The sequence below is a fragment of the Lissotriton helveticus genome, chromosome 5_1 (genome assembly GCF_964261635.1).
Source record: "Lissotriton helveticus chromosome 5_1, aLisHel1.1, whole genome shotgun sequence".
Lineage (NCBI taxonomy): Eukaryota > Metazoa > Chordata > Amphibia > Caudata > Salamandridae > Lissotriton > Lissotriton helveticus.
In genome coordinates, this window is record NC_136065.1 from 880,304,639 (window position 1) to 880,322,365 (window position 17,727).

General features: G+C 41.3%; 1 pseudogene; it reads left to right on the forward strand.

The window, feature by feature from the left end:
* Window positions 1-16,566: 16,566 nt before the first annotated feature.
* LOC144752566 (deoxyuridine 5'-triphosphate nucleotidohydrolase pseudogene) lies at window positions 16,567-17,184 on the forward strand (annotated as a pseudogene).
* Window positions 17,185-17,727: the final 543 nt, after the last annotated feature.

Sequence of the window (17,727 nt, forward strand, 5' to 3'; positions counted from 1 at the left end):
TAAAAGTAGAAATAAAATGCAAAATATAAACTTAGGGACAGAGAGAGATAGATGATAAGTAAAACAAATCAGAAAAACTGTGAAAATAAGTAAAGATTGCAAAGATAAAAGGTGGATAGAAAACTAGGCCCAGAACCATAGCATTGAGTGTGAAAAACAAGATGGCCGCGCCCATCGCGACCACGTGGGTAAGTTCGCGCAATATTTCTCGCTAACACGCACTTGTCTGCGCGAACAAGTAGATAGCATTTCCGAACATGACTTGCACAACGCGAACACGTTATGGGCGACCCAAAACAGGAAATAAGGCAATGCGAGCGGGCGGGACAATTGAAAAAACATGATGGCCACGCCCATAGCCCACCACATGGGTAAGTTTGCATGCTACAAACCCCCGAGCACGCAGACAGCGCCCCGAACACACACAATGCACTCCTGAGCAAGAAAAACGGCTCGCGAGCGGGTCCAACAAGCTACTACGCATGCTTGCGAAGCTCACCTAGTGCGAAAACGTCTTTGCGTAGCTTCACGTAGCGCGACTACACGTACAACGCCCACCCCTAGGTATAAAACATGCAGTAATATAATCACCCAGGCACTACTGTTGCACTCCTTCAATCACAGAGGTACTATCTTTCTACTCTTGTAATCACTCATACACTAATTATGTTATGAAATTATCCTGTCACTACTTTTACAGTGTTTTAGTTAGTCAGGCTCTACCTCAGTAGTCGTGCAATTATCCAAGAAGTACCCATGCTCTTAAAAATCTCCCTGTCACTACCCATGCACTGCTCCAATCACCCAGCCAGTACCATGTACTCATCCAATCACTCTGCCAATATCCAAGCACTTATAAATTCACCATGCACTCTCCTTGCTTTACTCTAATCATCCAGTCATGTGTAAGCCTGGACTCTGCTCAGCCACACTTGCCGGTAAAGGAGGGGGGAGCAAGACAGGATCACACGTCCCAGGCTCCCTTGCGGCTCCAGGCACCACTGACTCTGTTCTCATGCACCCGGAGATGCCTACAAAGCATCCCGAGTGCTCCCACACCGTGGGAGGGCCGGACTCTGCTTAGCCACACTTGCCGGTAACGGAGAGGGGAGCAGGACAGGACCACACGTCCCAGGCTCCCTTGGGGCTTCAGCTGCCACCGACGCAGATCTCACGCACCCAGAGGCACCTACAAAGCATCCCGAGGGCTCCCGCAGCACGGGACGTATAAGGGCGTGCCCGGGGCACGCCTTGGTGAAGCCCGGGCCAAGGGCGGGCTCATCTGCGGCCATCAGCCACCGGAGGAGGCTGGGCCAAACCCTTTGCTTGTTTTTACACGGATCCTTTTACTCGTATATTGGAAAATTGGACGTAAAATATCATCAACAAAGCAAGGTACTTTCCAATTATGCCGATTAGCCTTGGACATCCCAGTATTTTATTGTGACGTTACAAAGTGGTATACTAGGTCTTTCGGATCAGCTTTTGCAAATGGGCAAAAGTAAAACACCCGTCTCACAAGGGGGGACATCAGGGGTCATTATGACCCGTACAATTCATTCCTTTCTAACAAAAGTTGCACATGCAATTACGCAAGAGATAGCCCTGACAGAGAGAAGTCTATCGCTGGAGGCAGGGAAGTGTCCTCATAATCATGCTACATGCAAGGATGGGGCACAGGTAAACCAGCAGGCATTGTGGGCTCTTCAGATGGTTCATCAAGTGCCACTGCTTCTGCGCCTTTATGTCAAATGTTCACCCTGATGAACCTGACATGTCACTTAATACTTTGGCTGCTAAAATAACAGAGGGGAACGATGTGGCCTCAGACTTACCTCCATCCGAGAGAAAACAAATTGCCTGTAATAAGTCTTTGACGAAGTCTTCAGAGACACAAACATCATTACAATCTGGTTTGGATTTAGAACAGTTATTGGAAATTTCATTTGTAAAACTGGAGTCAATGACGAAAGCTCTTTTAGCCCCAATAATGCTAAAGGTGGAAAAGGTTGAGAAACTATTTCATGACTCTTTCACCAATTGTAATAAATGTGCTATAATGCTTGTGCCAAAACCCGTCGGGGGAGTGGGTGGTGATTCCATGTAGGAATATGAACCAAATTCCATCTGGCCCATGTTTAAATGTCTCAGGGACTGAGGAAGCGCCCTGTAGAATTAAACAGTCTAATTTGACTGAGGATATGACATCTGTAGCCCAGAAATTCCAGGAAGCCCAGACACGTAGGCTGTTATATTCTGAGAGGGCCCTCCTGCCTACATGTACCCAACCCCATCATGTTTTACCTAAGGTTGTGAACCAATGCCGCCGGCATATGCCCCTTTAGTAGCAGTCTCATTGGAGGTCACTTCTCTCTCTCAAGAATCAAGGGAAACTTCCCAGGACCTAATACATAAAGTTACTCATTGGTGTACTACAAATGGCCAGAATATATCATCTGACATCATTATGGCCAGAGGAGTGGGCTGGATAGGCCACCACATAAATAAGACTGGTGTGGGAGACTGCATAGTTGTCAACTTTCAGAACCCCAAGAAAGCTAAGTTGCTAACGGGCTGCGCATATAATAGTAGCTCAAATTCTTCAATCAGAGTAATCTTGCTACAATATTTTGTATCCTTCTAGCCAGCGCCAAAGCCCTATGCAATGGCAATGGCAGCTACCCCTAAACCCAGGTAGGTGTGTCAACAAAACCAACACAGATAACACCTTACCAATTAGTAACCATTTTCAACCCCTAGCTAGTCCCCAGAATCTGGATGAAAATGATTTACTAGGGCTAGAGGACAAAACATGTCAGGGGACATTTGCAGTTTAATGACTCAAAACACCCATATATCACCAGTCCTGGACCCTGTTGAAATGACTATTAAATCCCTTTGAACTCCTCTTATCCTAATTCCCTCTATGGCTGCCCAGGAAAGATCCTCTCTTGGAATATAGCAGGAGTAAGGTCTAAAAGAGAAAACTTTTCTCTGTATGTACCATATTATTGCCCTCCACGAAACTTGGGAAACAAATGACTGTTTTTTATTTTTTTTAGATGGTTTCAGTTTGTTTCATAAACATGCTATTCCATCGAACATGAGTAGAGTTAGAGGGGGTTTGCTCCTAATGTTTTTATTCAAGCTCTCTTGTAGGACACGTTTGGTTGAATGTAAATCACATCATGTCTTGGCAGTAGAACTGTGTTTTAAGAATCGTGCCATTGTGTTAGTCGTACATTTGTATAACCCCTTTTCCAGAAGGCACGAGTTAGAACATTTGCAAGACTTAAAGGAGTTTCTGGAATATCATGAGGAGACCAAACCATATTACTATGATCTGATCATTTTAGGGGATTTTAATATTCATCAATGTTACTTAAACTGTTTCACAGTTCAGGACTAGAGGGAGTTTTTTTCTCACTCACTCATTTTGAGCATACACCCTCAGGTATCTTGCTTGAAGGCATTCTCTCAAGTCAAATCCTATGTTGCCTTCAGCAAGCAGACAATTTGGCGTCAGTTCCCACTTATGTAGGGAATGGAAGACAAAGCAACATTGATTATATTCTACTATCTGCTCCACTAGTTTTTTTTATTGAGGAAATATTTGTCACCTGGTCAGGTTTTAGCGACCATAATCCCCTTACTGTTGCTATATCATTTTCTGTTATTGAAACTGAAGAACCTACCATGTGTCTAACAAAAATATTAGTACCAAAGACCAGGCTAACAGGCTAAAATGGGAAACAGTTGTCCCAGATAACGTTCTGAATAATTTGTATACCATTTGTACCCCTGAAATTGAGTCCTGTCTAGACCCCGATATACAGGGTAGTTCTATCTTAACAGCCTTTGGGAAACTAACAAAAGAAATACAATCTGACCTCATGGTTGTGGGTGGGGCCAGACGTCCGAAGGCTGTAAGGTGGTTCAATGGTGCATGTTCAATGACCCATATGGAGCTTGTGCAGGCCCTAAAATCCATCCCTAGAGACAAAGCAGAAATCAGGGACAAAAGAAAGGCCCATAAGCTAGCAGTTAAGAATAGGAAGAAGCAGTTAATTGAGCAGGCATGGGAAGCATAGGGGAAGGCTAGTGTGCTGAAAGATAGCTCCAATTTTTGGTCAGTAGTCAACCATCCTTTCCTTTCCGAAACTCCTAATTCTAACACTGACTGCCTAATCCCAGCTGACAATGTGATGCAAACTTAGGAGAATTTAAAGAGTACAGAGAAGGTGGGCAAATTAGTACGCCACTCCACTTTAGTGTAGAGGACATTCATAATGCAATCGTATCCACATCTGGTGGAAAGGCCCTGGGCCCGACGGGGTCCCGATAGATTTATAAAAGGCTGATCCTACTGTTTGGGCTAGTATTTTGGAAAATGTTTTTAATGTTGCATGTTACATGGATTCCCAATATCCTGGGGAAAGGCAGTCATTGTTCCCATTTTTAAAAAGGGCACTAGGGACGAGCCTACATGCTATAGGCTGATCTCACTCTTAGATTCTGCAGCCAGAATAATGGGCAAAGTCGTACTTAACCGCCTAACGGCATGGCTGGACCAATGTTTAAAATTACACCTAGTGGTAGGAAAGTACACCATTGCTAAAAAGGGTATATTGCATTTGGCATTCATGGACTTGACACAAGCATTTGACTTTGTTAACAGATCAAAGTTATGGTTAATTCTTAGTGATATGGGTCTCGAATCAGAGTTTGTGGCCTTTTTATACACTATCCATGAAAATAATACAGCTGCTGTCAGATATAACAGTAATGGTGATCTGACAACCCCCTGGGATGTGAAGAGCGGGGTACGACCGGGTTGTATCCTGGTCCCCTCTGATTCACACTATATATATAAATAAGTTAGGGTATTTTCTAACAGCCAGTTGTAAAAACATCCACAGGTTTGGTGACAAGATGACCCCAGCACTTTTATATGCGGATGACATGGTTTTATTAGCTAGAACTGCAGTGGGCCTTCAATCACTTTTAGATGGTTTTATAGTTTTTATGGACTCTTTAGACCTTTCAACAAATTTTAAGAAATTACACACTATGTCTACCGGCCAAGGAAAGTTACAAAAAAGATTACATTTTACTGTAAAGTGGTCAAATTCACAAAGATTCCAATGTTCCCCTATTTGGGGGTACTTTTTAATGAGCGCGGATCAGGGTGGCCACAAATTAAGCAAAAAAATATATTATCATTAGAGCAACGGGGGAAACTTTACATTTTGCTAAGAGATTAGGATCTAAACCCATTCCGGCCCTGATGAAGATATACAAAGAAAAATGCATCCCTTTGGCAACTTACGGCTGCAATATTTGGGGATATAAGGAAGGAAAGGACATGCAGCATGCTGAAGACAAGTTTTTAAAGAAGCTCTTGGCAGTCCCACCCTCCACCCCTGCATACTTGGATAAACTCAAAATTAGAAATATTAAACAGCAGTTCATGGTCAAGCGCCATGGACTCAGGGAAGAAAAAGAGTTGGTAAAATGAACGGTGAGAGGATATGTTACATTATCTTTGCATAACCAAGTTCAACGATATCTACTCATCATTGGCATCCCCTTTCTTCATTTTGTATTAACCAGATTTTGTCTGCAAATTGTTCCCTGGCTCTTGGCTGTTCCCCAAGGATTTTCAAAACCTAGCACCTTAAAACCGTGTCTTTGGGACCATTTCTCTGAGCAGGATACTCTTCATTTGTGATTATTATGTTTCTTTTCATAAGAAATTCATATTACCATTACTCAGAGACTGTCATTTTTCTTAAGTCAGGCCCGCCCTACTGTACCTTCAAATGTTATCTTTCCCCGTGGTCTGTTTTGGGGTTGCAAGTTTTTTTTAACAGGAGACATTAGGTGCAGGAAAAAATTGGTTATATAGCTGTCATTAGTTTTTATATGTTTTTGTCTTAAGGCCCAGTCCGTGTCATCAATGAGGTCTCTGTATATACTTGTCTATTTCAGTTGACTGTATATGATCTCCACACTTTGCACTTTATACAATGTATTCGTTTTATCATGTAATTAGAACTTGGCCCTCTGACTGATATTAAGAAGGTTCTTATTTTAATTCTGGTTTTTAAAATGTGTCATTGAAATGTATTTTTGGTTGATATGTTCACTTTTATGGCATTGAGTTGCTGGATAAAGTATTCTTGATAATGATGATGATGAATATATTCTGAAAACTATATATGCACTTGTTTGTAGATTTTAAATAGAAGGTGTTTCTTTAGTAATAGATTAGTATATTTCGAAACAATGTTTTAAATAATATTAAATTCATTTTAAATATTGTTTTTTTCAGATATTGTTCAATATTATTAAGAAACACTTAACATGATAAAAAAACAGAAAAGAGAAAAGAAGAAAAGAAACAATACTATTTATAAAAAGACAGCAGGAATTAGAAAACTACAACATGTGGGAAAAAAGTTTTGTGGTAAGAGAACAAAGGAATTTATTGAAAGAATTTCAAGGAGAGGAACTAATTTTGGAAATGATGAAAATAGAAGGAATATTTGCTGAATGAAAAGTAATTAAGAAAAAAATGAATCAATAGAAATTCAGGAAATGAGGAAAAAATCTATGTTGAAAGAAGAAAGAAACAATTTCATGATATTAGGAAACATATGTATGAAAGTAGAGTTCTACAAAATTTGTTGAAACATGGCAAGAAATATATAAAAAGATCTGCATTTTATAAAAAGAAGAAACGATTGAAAGCATAGTCAAAAAGGCTTTTGAATTGAAAAGAAGATTGTTCATATTAGTTTTAAAGAAAATGCGAACATTATATAAACCAATGTTTTCTATGAAGAACAAAACTAAAGGGAAAAGACAAATCAACAGACTAACTTTTGTAAAAGGTTTTTAGGGAGAATGGAAGCATACTTCTACTTCAGAAGCTTTTTTTAATGAAGAGAGCTATTTTCAACACAATACATTAGTTCACGCAGTTGATGCCAATGGTCGTGCTTATGAAGTGAAGAACGGTTGTGCAATTGAACAAGACAAGATGGTTCCTAGAAATGTAGAAGAACTGATAGCTGATGAAGTTCTAGGGAGACGTACTAAAGCCCCAGTGTATACTTGGGATTGTAGTAGTATTTGTAGTATACACCAAGAGTCTATTGATACTTTACGAAATTTGTTACAAGAGTAAACTAAAAAAAGTAATAAACAAAAGATTAAGATGTTGCAAGGACTACATCCTTGCAAAATGAGAAAAAATACTGGCTTGCTCAGGCTTGTCTTTCTATAAAAGTGTGTCAAAGTGTTTTTCATCATTTGAGAATGTTAGCCGTACATCACTCTGCAATGCAGAAGTTAGTAAGGAGATTGTACTATGTAAAAAGGCCTGCAATCATGTTAAGGGACTTAAACACTGCTCTTTTGCATGGGTCAATATCAGATATAAAAAAAGTTTGTGATGATATAGAGTTTTGTTTCTTTGGTCCTGAACAGGAGTGAAGAACAAATGATAAGTGTAGGTGTTGAAGAAGAGGTGGAAGATAGTAGTACTGAGAAGTTTGAAGAAGAAATTACGAAGTTTAAGGTGATTTGTCGTGAAAGACCAAACTATGTTTGAATTTGTTGTTGACGTACTCACCACAAAAATCAAACAAGGAATGTTGATCTCTATTTATAAGAGTGAAAAAAAACAATGATCAGTGGAAGGAATTCGAAGCTTATTTGTTGGTGGAAGACTGCTTTGAGTTGGGTAGTGATCAACGTTATGTAAATATTGTTATACCATATTAGAGGAGAACAAAATGCCCTCTAGAGCTGTACATAATAACCTAGAGTCTGTAGCTATTCCTCCAGAATTGGTAGATTTAAATATGTATGAGTCCATGCTGATTCAGTCTGTGCCCCTGTTTCAGGCTATTTTCGTATTCACAAATTTACAAAGAGGATTTAAAGGAAGAGTTGTGTATTTACCTTTAGATTTAAAAAACAAATATTGAAACTATTGGTGTGGAGAAATATGAAACTAAACCTGTAGTTGTTCTAGTTAATGGTGTCCCTACAAAGAGTTGGAAAATATGGCAAGAATTAGTAGATGTCAGCAAAGTGCAAAAGGCTATGTTATATCTCACAAAAACAATGTTTACTACAAAAATGTGTATGTGGAAGAACAATAAATAGTTTTAGGAAATGATAGCAATATTTCAAGAGCCCAAATTGAAAAAGTGGACATCTCTAAAAGTTAAGAAATGTATAAACATTATAAAGTACATCCTTTACATTCTAAGGAAGTGATTGAAAATACTAGTGAATTATTCCAAATGAAGAAAGCGAAGGGAACTCCCATGAGAGTTTGGGAAAGAAGTTTGGAAGCTCGTTGTTTTCCACAGCTCTTTCCCGCTGGAAAAGGTGGATGGAATGATGAACGACCAATACAAAGTCCAGCATCAGAATATCTTACAACAAGATTGTACTCAGAAGATCCAAGATTTTGACAATGTATTCTATATATATTTCATCTTTTGTTTGAAAGTGACTTGTCTGGACTTTCATATGCAGTGAACCACATATTAAAAACAGGAGTTCATCTGCAACATGTTTCTGCGAGGGAATTCATGGACAAAGTACAACAGAGAGACGGTCATTTAGAATCTCAATTAATTAATTTGATGGCATGTCAATGTGGTACTAATGAGTATTGGTATCATCGTCATAGAGAACTTAAATGTATGTTATGGAACTTAGGAATCCCTACATGGTTTGTTATGCTAAACTGTGCTGAATACGCATGGGATGATTTACTTGAATTTCTTCGAGAAGCAAATTCAACTATTAAAAACATTGAATAAAGACAGCAGGAGAACTATGTTCCTTGGATCCTGTAAATGTGTGCAGATATGCTAATCATAGGTTTCAAGCTATGATGTATTTTATCTGCAATGCAAACAACCCACCTCTTTGAGAAGTTATTGATTTCTTTTATGGAAAGGAGTGCCAACCTAGAGGTGCTCCTCATATACATATGTTTTTATGGATCAAGGATGCACCTAAATTTGGAACTGATTCAGATGAGACTGTATTAGCTTTCATTGAAGCCTATGTTACATGTGGTATTCGAAAAACAGGAGAAGAAAATACCTTAAGACAGCAAGTTTTACGGTTTCAAACTCATCGATGTGGCTAATACTGTTGACGGAAATACAAGTCAAAAGAAACGTTTTATACAAAATGTCATTTGGGATTTCCACGTGTTGTAATTTCGAAAGGAAGTGTTAACAGCCTCATGTCAGCAGTGAGGCGTACTATAACTTGAAAATCTCCCCAAAATACTTACAATTAAAAAAAAGTGAACTTTTGAAGTATATTAATGATTACAATCAAGTGATTTTGTCGATATGGAATGCAAATATGGATATCCAATATGTTGCAGATAATTCCATTGCTGTTGCTCACTATGTTACGTCATACATAACAAAATCTGAAAAGACGGAGTTGAAGGAAATGTGGCAAGAAATTTCACAAGAGAAGACTTACTAAAAAATTGTACAGCTTTAGTTTGAAGATGCTGTCCCATCGGGAGATTGGATCCTACGAATGTTCGGATCAGTTGACATGTGCAATTTTATATTCAAAGTCAAGAGGAATTATTTGGGTTAGTCTTGGTCTTGCTGCAACACAAAATCAAGTATTGAAAACTGTACAACAAATTGAATATTTAGCGTCAAATGAACCCGAAAGCACAGATATTGTTGAAACAAACAGGTTGGATACGTACTATCCTAAAATAAGTCCCCATCTTGAAAACAAATGTCTCTGTGAAGTACTGCAATATTACAGCTTTAAGAGAAATATTACAGAGAACATAAATGATGAAAAATATGAAGTCATTGGCTGTGATGGATGTTTGTTGAAACATAGTAAAGGAAATCTCATTAACCACAGGAAACTCAGTTGCGAATCACCAGATCAATGGGAATTTTACTATTTAGCGCTTCTGCAACTGTTCAAGCCTTGGCGTACTGAAATGGAATTACTTAGAGATTTTCAGTGCTATGAAGATTCTTTTAATGCATGTAAAGATAGCATTGAATGCACAGATTTTCCAAATTATCTACAAATGTTGAATGAAGAAATTGAACAAGAAGCTACTATTACAGCTGAGATTGCTAGAGACAGTTCTCAAGATAGTCAAAGTTCTGCTCCGTTGAGTCAAGATCCACTAGGAGAATCAATTCTTGAAAATGAAGCAGCAATAGCCATGAGTGAATGTAGTGATAGAGAATTTACATTCACTGGTGTGGTTTTGACCATTGCCCTCCACCATCTCAGTCATATGCGTGATGCTCACTTTACCTCCGACTTTACATCACCTTCTGGCAGAGTTTACCTACTTGCTTTGGCATGATCTTATGCCTTCTTTCTATGATCTTTGCTCTTTTTTGGGGCCAAGAGGCCTATACACGAAAAACGCCATATTCTTTTCTGACGCGATCTTTCTGATCCACTTGTAGGTGAAAGACCATGTTTTAGTTTCAATGTGTTATTCGCTAGCTATGAACTAGAGAGGACCGGTTCTTATCGAAGGAATGTGCTCACTTCGCGCCGAGGTCATAACAAAGGCTTAGCTACCCTGAGGAGTGGCCTTGGCACCAGTTGGCACAGGAATTCAATGGGAACCATAGGAGGAGTTTGCTAGAAGCTTCGATGAGAAAATGCATTCTGTATTAGTGAAGGGAGAGATTTACTGGTCTGTTATTCTGTCATTACGTTCATGGCAGTCTGGTGAAGCAGCGTGGTGCAGACGTGTACCCATGGCTGTGGAACAGAGAGTCCTGACCAGACCAGACGGAAAGAGAGGAACAAATATTTATCCAGCTGATGAGATGACTAGGATTATGGTGAGGTGTTCCAAGTTAGCCTATTATATCTAACCATATGCTTACTTTTCAGCTTTTATGTGTGTGAATGTTTTGGTCATTGTGATAATGTTTAGTTACTTCTTTTCTTGTCATCCTATTATCATGTAATAAAGAGACCCCAATGTGCATTAGTATCATTTGTCTGTTTTCCTTTGACAGGGGGTGGGTGAAGTCTTCTTAGCCAGGTGCTGTTATGTTATGTTATGTTATGTTAAAGTTTTATTTGTATAGCGCACGGCTACTCAACAAGAGTGTCCCGGCGCTTTATGAGGGCGACTCAGCAGTTAAAAAACATAACAGTAAACAGAAAAAGAGAGCAAAGGAAAAGAAAACAACCTAAAGATTGAAAAGCCAGGTCTTCAGGCTTTTCCTGAACAGGAGCAAACTAGAAATGCTACGTAGAGCAAGGGGCAAAGAGTTCCACAGCTGGGGAGCCTTAAGGCTGAAGGAACGACCCCCGGTGCGAGCCTTCCTCACGCGGGGCACGACGGCCATGAACAAAGATTCCGACCGCAGAGAGCGGGCCGGACGATAGAGGGCCAGTCTACGCTGCAGATACTTAGCTCCAGAGCCAGAGAGTGCCTTATGCACCAGCGTCAAGGTTTTAAACATTGTCTGCTTTCGGATAGGGAGCCAGTGAAGTGACTGTAGCACCCCAGATGTTCTTGCCCCCCTGTGAAGGCCGAAAATGGCGCGAGCCGCAGAGTTCTGCGCCACTTGCAACCTTTGGATCAGATAATCCGGAAGCCCTAAGTAAAGAGCATTAGCATAGTCCCGTCTGGATCCTATTAGAGCTTGGACAGTGATCTTTCTATGCTCCTCTGTAAGCAGGGGTAGGAACTTCCGGAGCATCTTTAGGATGCCAAAACAGGTGCCCGTCAGACCAAGAATGTGCGATCTGAACGTAAGGTTATTATCAACCTTGACTCCCAGATTTTTGGCAGCCGCAGATGACTCGGCGGGGGGACACATGTCCACAGGCCACCACTCACGCCATTCCGGTTCCGAAGCACAGCCAAATAGCAGAACCTCTGATTTACTGGAGTTGGCCTTGAGACCATTCTGCTGAAACCAGTCAAAGACCCTCTTCAGACATCCCCGGATGCTCTCCCCGTCAAATGACCGATCTTTCCTGCAGGTGAAGAGAAGCTGTGTGTCATCCGCATAGGACACGATCTGGGCCCCCGAAGCCTCCACGAGTGCCGCCAAAGGGGTCATAAAGATGTTAAAAAGAGTCGGGCTCAACACAGAACCCTGTGGAACTCCGACTCCCAGTGGCGGCATCTCAGCGGCGCTCGAAGAAGCCCAGACCGTTTGTCGACGGTCCTCCAAAAACAATGTAAACCAATTGAACACCGTCCCCCTCAGACCGATGTCATAAAGTCTGGTGAGTAGAGCCTCATGGGGGACGGTGTCGAAGGCCGCCGACAAGTCCAGCATGACAAGCACAGCCTTCCCCCCTGCATCCAGTGTCTCGCGGATGACCTCTGACACCTCGAGAAGTGCCGTCTCCGTGCTCAGGTTAGGCCGAAAGCCGGATTGCGAGGGATGCAGTAGATCATTTGATTCAAGGAAGTCCGAGAGCACGCCATGCACGTGCTTCTCCGTGAGCTTCGCAAGGGCCGGAAGAAGAGAAATTGGACGATAATTGGCCAAAACCCCGGTATCCAATCCCGGCTTTTTGAGGAGGGGGATCACCATCGCCGTTTTCCAGGGCAAAGGGAGCCTCCCCTCTCTCAAGGATGAATTCAGGAGAGGATTAACCAAGGGGTTCATCAGCAGCGCCATCCTGGCCAGAAATTTGGCATTTGTTGTATATAAGGATGGTGAAATTCCCTTCTTATTGGTAACTGATGACAGAAAGGACACTGCTTCTAATCAGGGAATAAATACAAGTGCAAACTTAATCTTATACATTCTGTCAGGGAAGGTCGGGCCCCTTGTCCATGTAAGGGAAATCAGCTCCCAACAGGTATGTCCAAATTATAGGTGTTGCTCCCTCGCAGAATTGCATTGTGTCGTGCTGAGTGCGCGTTGTGTCGCCGGGAGGCGTTGATTTGTCGGAAGACGTTGTGTTGCAGAATTGCGTTGTGTCGTGCCGAGTGCGCGTTGTGTCGCCGGGAGGTGTTGATTCGTCGAAATACGTTGTGTCGTGCTGAGTGCGCGTTGATTCGTCGGAAGACGTTGTGTCAAATAATTGCGTTGTTTTCATGCTGATTACCCGTTGTTGTTGCCGGGAGGCGTTGTTTCTTGACAAGCAGTGGTGAGTTGTTTGCATTGTTGTACATATTCCCTGAGACTATGGCTCCAGATCTTCAGTATTTTTAGTGGTTTGCGTGTGCAATCGGCATTATTCCTTTCTCAGGCTGGTATTTTACGTATCTATGTGTAGTGTTTTTATGCATCCTGAGGAGGGCTGTGGTAAGTAGTGGCTTGGGTTATGCTATGTTGTAGCTTAGTAAGTAGTAGGAGTTCCAAATTGTGCCAGAACCCAATTCATTACATCTTGGCGTCGACTCATAGGATCGAACAAGTGAAGTTGTGTGTTGTGTAAGGGAAATCAATTACATCTTGGTGTATAGGCCTACAGGATTGAACAGAGTAGTTGCAAAGGGAAATGGTCTATATCTTGGCGTTGTGGCATTGATAGTGTTGAAGTTGAGTAAAAGATACATTATGTTTTTTAAGGAAAACAAAGACTGAATTTCCTTTGGAGATTCCTGGATGGGAATCGACTCTGTATGAAGGGCTGGCTCACGAATAGGCTGATTCTACTGGTTTAAGTGAAAACTGGAATTCGTGTTTATTAGAGGCTGAACCGGCCCAGATGGTGTCATGTTTGCAGAAAGTGCCGGTTACGAAAGGTGAAGAGCTTGCTATATTAGGACGAAGGGGATGGATTTTGCTAAATGTTTACAGATTAGTGCATGAAAAATGTGTGAAGTTACAGCATGAATGTAAAGAATTTGAAGAGCAGTTTGTGGAGGTTAAAAACGCTAACACGCTGTTGAGATGTCAAAATAAATTATTGGCAGATAAATTGGAAACATACCAGACGGTTGCAGAAAGAGCTGCAGTGCGTATTGCCAAGTACAAATACAGACATAGACGAGGCAGAGTTAACAGGAGGAAAGTACGCTTAGTCATTGCGAAAGCAGGGCTTGACTGGGACCCTGAAAAGTGGGATGGAAATATCTGGGACTCGTCAGAGTTTTCAAGTTCAGCTGAAGAGCATAGTAACAAATCGGAGTCTGCTCACACTAGCAATGAGATTAAATCAGAGGAGCGCAGAGAAATGTGTGCGCAACCAATACATCGAAGAAAGTTGCAGGATGGTCCTCATAATCCCCAGGGGATAGCTCTAGACAGCTTAGAGGACTTTACGCAATAAGAGATCAATGACATTTTAGACCGGTTTTGGCAGAAACCTGGTGAGAGTTTGTTAACAGGGATGGTTAGAATTTTCGAGTTAGGCGCTGCAGGAATAATGTAAGACCATGGAGATGCAGTGACATTTTGTACATTAAGTGCTGACCCGACTGTACAGGAACATTTCAGAAGTTACGTAAATAATGCCCAAACTAGTTTGTTGCAATTGGCTGTGGATGGCTGTAACCATAAATACCCGACTGAATCAGATTGGCCTGTAAATGAGAGACCCTGGTACACACTGCGAGATGCATCACAGAGATTAAAGGAAGAAGTAATGAAAACATCTATTTTCCTAGGTACAGCTGACAGATTAATGGACAGATTGCTTAACACTTCTGTGAGAAATAAAATCATTGGTACTGCTCCTTCTGCTTATAAGTAGGTGATGATGACATTGTTTATAAATCAGACAGGGAATACATTAGCTAACGGGATTGAAGCTGTCCGTGAATTGGGCGAGCTAGGAGAATGGATATAGGTCGAAAGACCTTCCAGACCTGAGTCTCGCACAGACAATAACAAATTATCTAGACGAGACATGTTTTTTGCCCTATTTAAAGACGGGGTACGTAGGGAGGAGATCGATGGTGAACCTACTTCAAAATGATGGTACATGTTCCGAAAGTGAGGACTGGACAGGAAGGAAAGGAGCAGGAAGGTTAACAAACAAGACCATGAGCGTACATATTCTGATGGAAGTGGTGACGAAAGTTACCACAGGGAGAGAAGAGATGGATCGCTATATAGGCGAAGTGAGAGAGAGAGAGAGAGAAGAGACTCCTAAGTACCGAACGCAGTTAGTGAGAGAGACAGGGAAGAATATATTGACCATAGGAGCAGGGGTGACCGAGGGAGATCTCCGGAATTGAGAAAAAGAGACAAAAAAGATAAATCTCCTGATCGGAGATCACAATCTGTTACAAATAACTGAAATCCATTTTATGAGGAGAGAATGTACGAGCAAGATATACTGCCTAAACAATATGAGAGTTTGTATCCTGATTTGTCTTGGGCAGCAAACAAGAGTAAAGGTGACTAGTAAATAGGTCAAGCTCCAGTACGAGATTGGGCTCGGAAAGATTAAAGACCATACGTAGATATCGAAATTTTTTGGAGACATCGTAATGTACAGCAGGCTCGAGCATTAGTAGATACAGGAGCGGAGGCCACTTTAATATATGGAAATCCCAAGAAATTTAAAGGACAGTATTTTAATATCACAGGATTAGGCGGTAAAGAGACCCCAGCAGTGCAAACAAACCTTCAATTAAGAATAGGGAGGATACCAAAAAGAGAGAAGAGTGTGTTAGTGGTGCCCCTTTTTTGGTCGACTGCTAATGGTTTGGCAGTTTGGCTTTCTACATGGCATAAAAATGACTGGAAGTTTAATTCAAAAGAATTATGGGGAAAACAATTGTGGGCAGAGATTTGAGATTTGTTACCTCAGAGTACTGTAACAGTCTTTCATGTTGATGCCCATACGTCCATTGATTCCATTGACAAATTATTTAATGATGTTGCAGATGAAAAATCTAGAATTTCTGATGCTGAGGTGGATACGCAAGACTCTGACATGGCTGGATTGGCAAGGTGGGTGCACCAAAAAGCGGGTCACTTTGGAGAAAGAATTACTAGCAGGTGGGCCATGGATAGAGGAATATATCTACCCCTAGATTTGATAAAAACTGTTATATTACAATGTCCCGTGTGTCAGCACTCTCGACAACGAGAGGTACCCCAGATAGTTAAAGGTCAGTTACACTGAGGTAAGTCTCCTGCACAGATTTGGCAGATTGATTACATAGATCCCTTACCGATGAGTAAAAATTGCCAATATGCATGTACTGTTGTGGATACTTTTTCAGGTTATTTGATTGCTTCCCCTTGTAAACGTGCTACACAAATGAATGCCATCAAAACTCTTGATTTGCTTACATTGTACTATGGTACCCCATTACAAATTCAATCTGACAATGTTTCACATTTTAAAGGAAGATTGATACAAGAGTATTGTGCCCAGCACAATATTGATTGGGTATTTCATATACCCTATTACCCTCAGGCTGCAGGTTTGATTGAGAGAATGAATGGCCTTTTAAAAGATCAATTACGTAAATTGTCTGATGGTTCACTGAGAAATTGGAAAGATCATTTGTCTAATGCTTTGTTGATCTTAAATAATCGTCCTTATTTGAATTCTGATACACCTTTGATGAGAATGTTGTCCCCCTCAATTAATGTTCAACCTCACACTGCTGAGACTACAATACTGTATTGGGAAATTACGCCTGGAGCTTTGGCTCCACACATAGCAGCTCCTGGAGCTGCTGGTTTAGACCTACATTCCTTAAACGACTTTATTCTAAAGCAGAGAGATATTGTTCTTGTTGAGACCGGAGGCGGTGTCCAGATACCAGCAGGACACTTTGGTTTAATTGCTCCGCGCTCCAGCCTAGCACTGAAAGGCATTCAAGTGCTTGGAGGCGTCATAGACAGTGATTATCAAGGAGAAATCAAAGTCATTCTCCTAAATAGTAGTGACTTGGACTTAACAATCAGAATTGCAGATCGAATTGCCCAATTGGTCATTATGCCTGTCTACAGTGGTGTGGTGAAGAAAGGGACTGCCCTAACCTTGTTAACTGTACGTGGAGAAAAAGGTTTTGGTTCAACGGATAAAAATCCAGGAGCCAGAGTGTGGGTTCTGTCACCTAATCAACCCCCTGAGCAGGCTGAAATTATTGCAACAGGCAACGACAACGTAATTTTAGTAATGAGACCAGGACAGGAAAAATGGGACACAGTCCCTGCTTATAAATGTTACGTTCGTGAATGAATAATGCCTGTTTTTGACTTTTTTTTCCCCTTAGGGCATTGTGTGGACTGCTGCTGCAGGATGTGTCGTTGCTGGACTCCGTTCGGCAGGGTGCGTTTGGGGCCGAGATGGCCCGGGGAGATTCTGGAGTGACTTGAACATCCAAGGATGTAGATCCATTTCTTTGCTGGATCCAAAGCTTAATTTCTGGACGGAACTGGCTCATCGGATTTCCAATTCTTCTAATTTCTGCATGACGCATCTTTGGTCCGTCACTGATATGCTGTCTACATGCTTCGTTGCAGTTCCTACTTAGACTGCTTCTTTGTTGTACTTTTTCAATGTTTCGGAATCCAACCCTGACTTTATCCATTCAGACTTTTCTGCTTACGATTATTGTGCTTCGTGCACTGTTTTGACAGAACTGGATTCCCCATTGACTTTCTCCATTGTTACGTTTAATGTCACGGAGGGTGATATTTGCTACAACTTCACTAGTGATCCCCTATTGATTGGAAAATGCTGGCATATTAAAATGGAGAAGGCTCCCACACTTTCTCAACA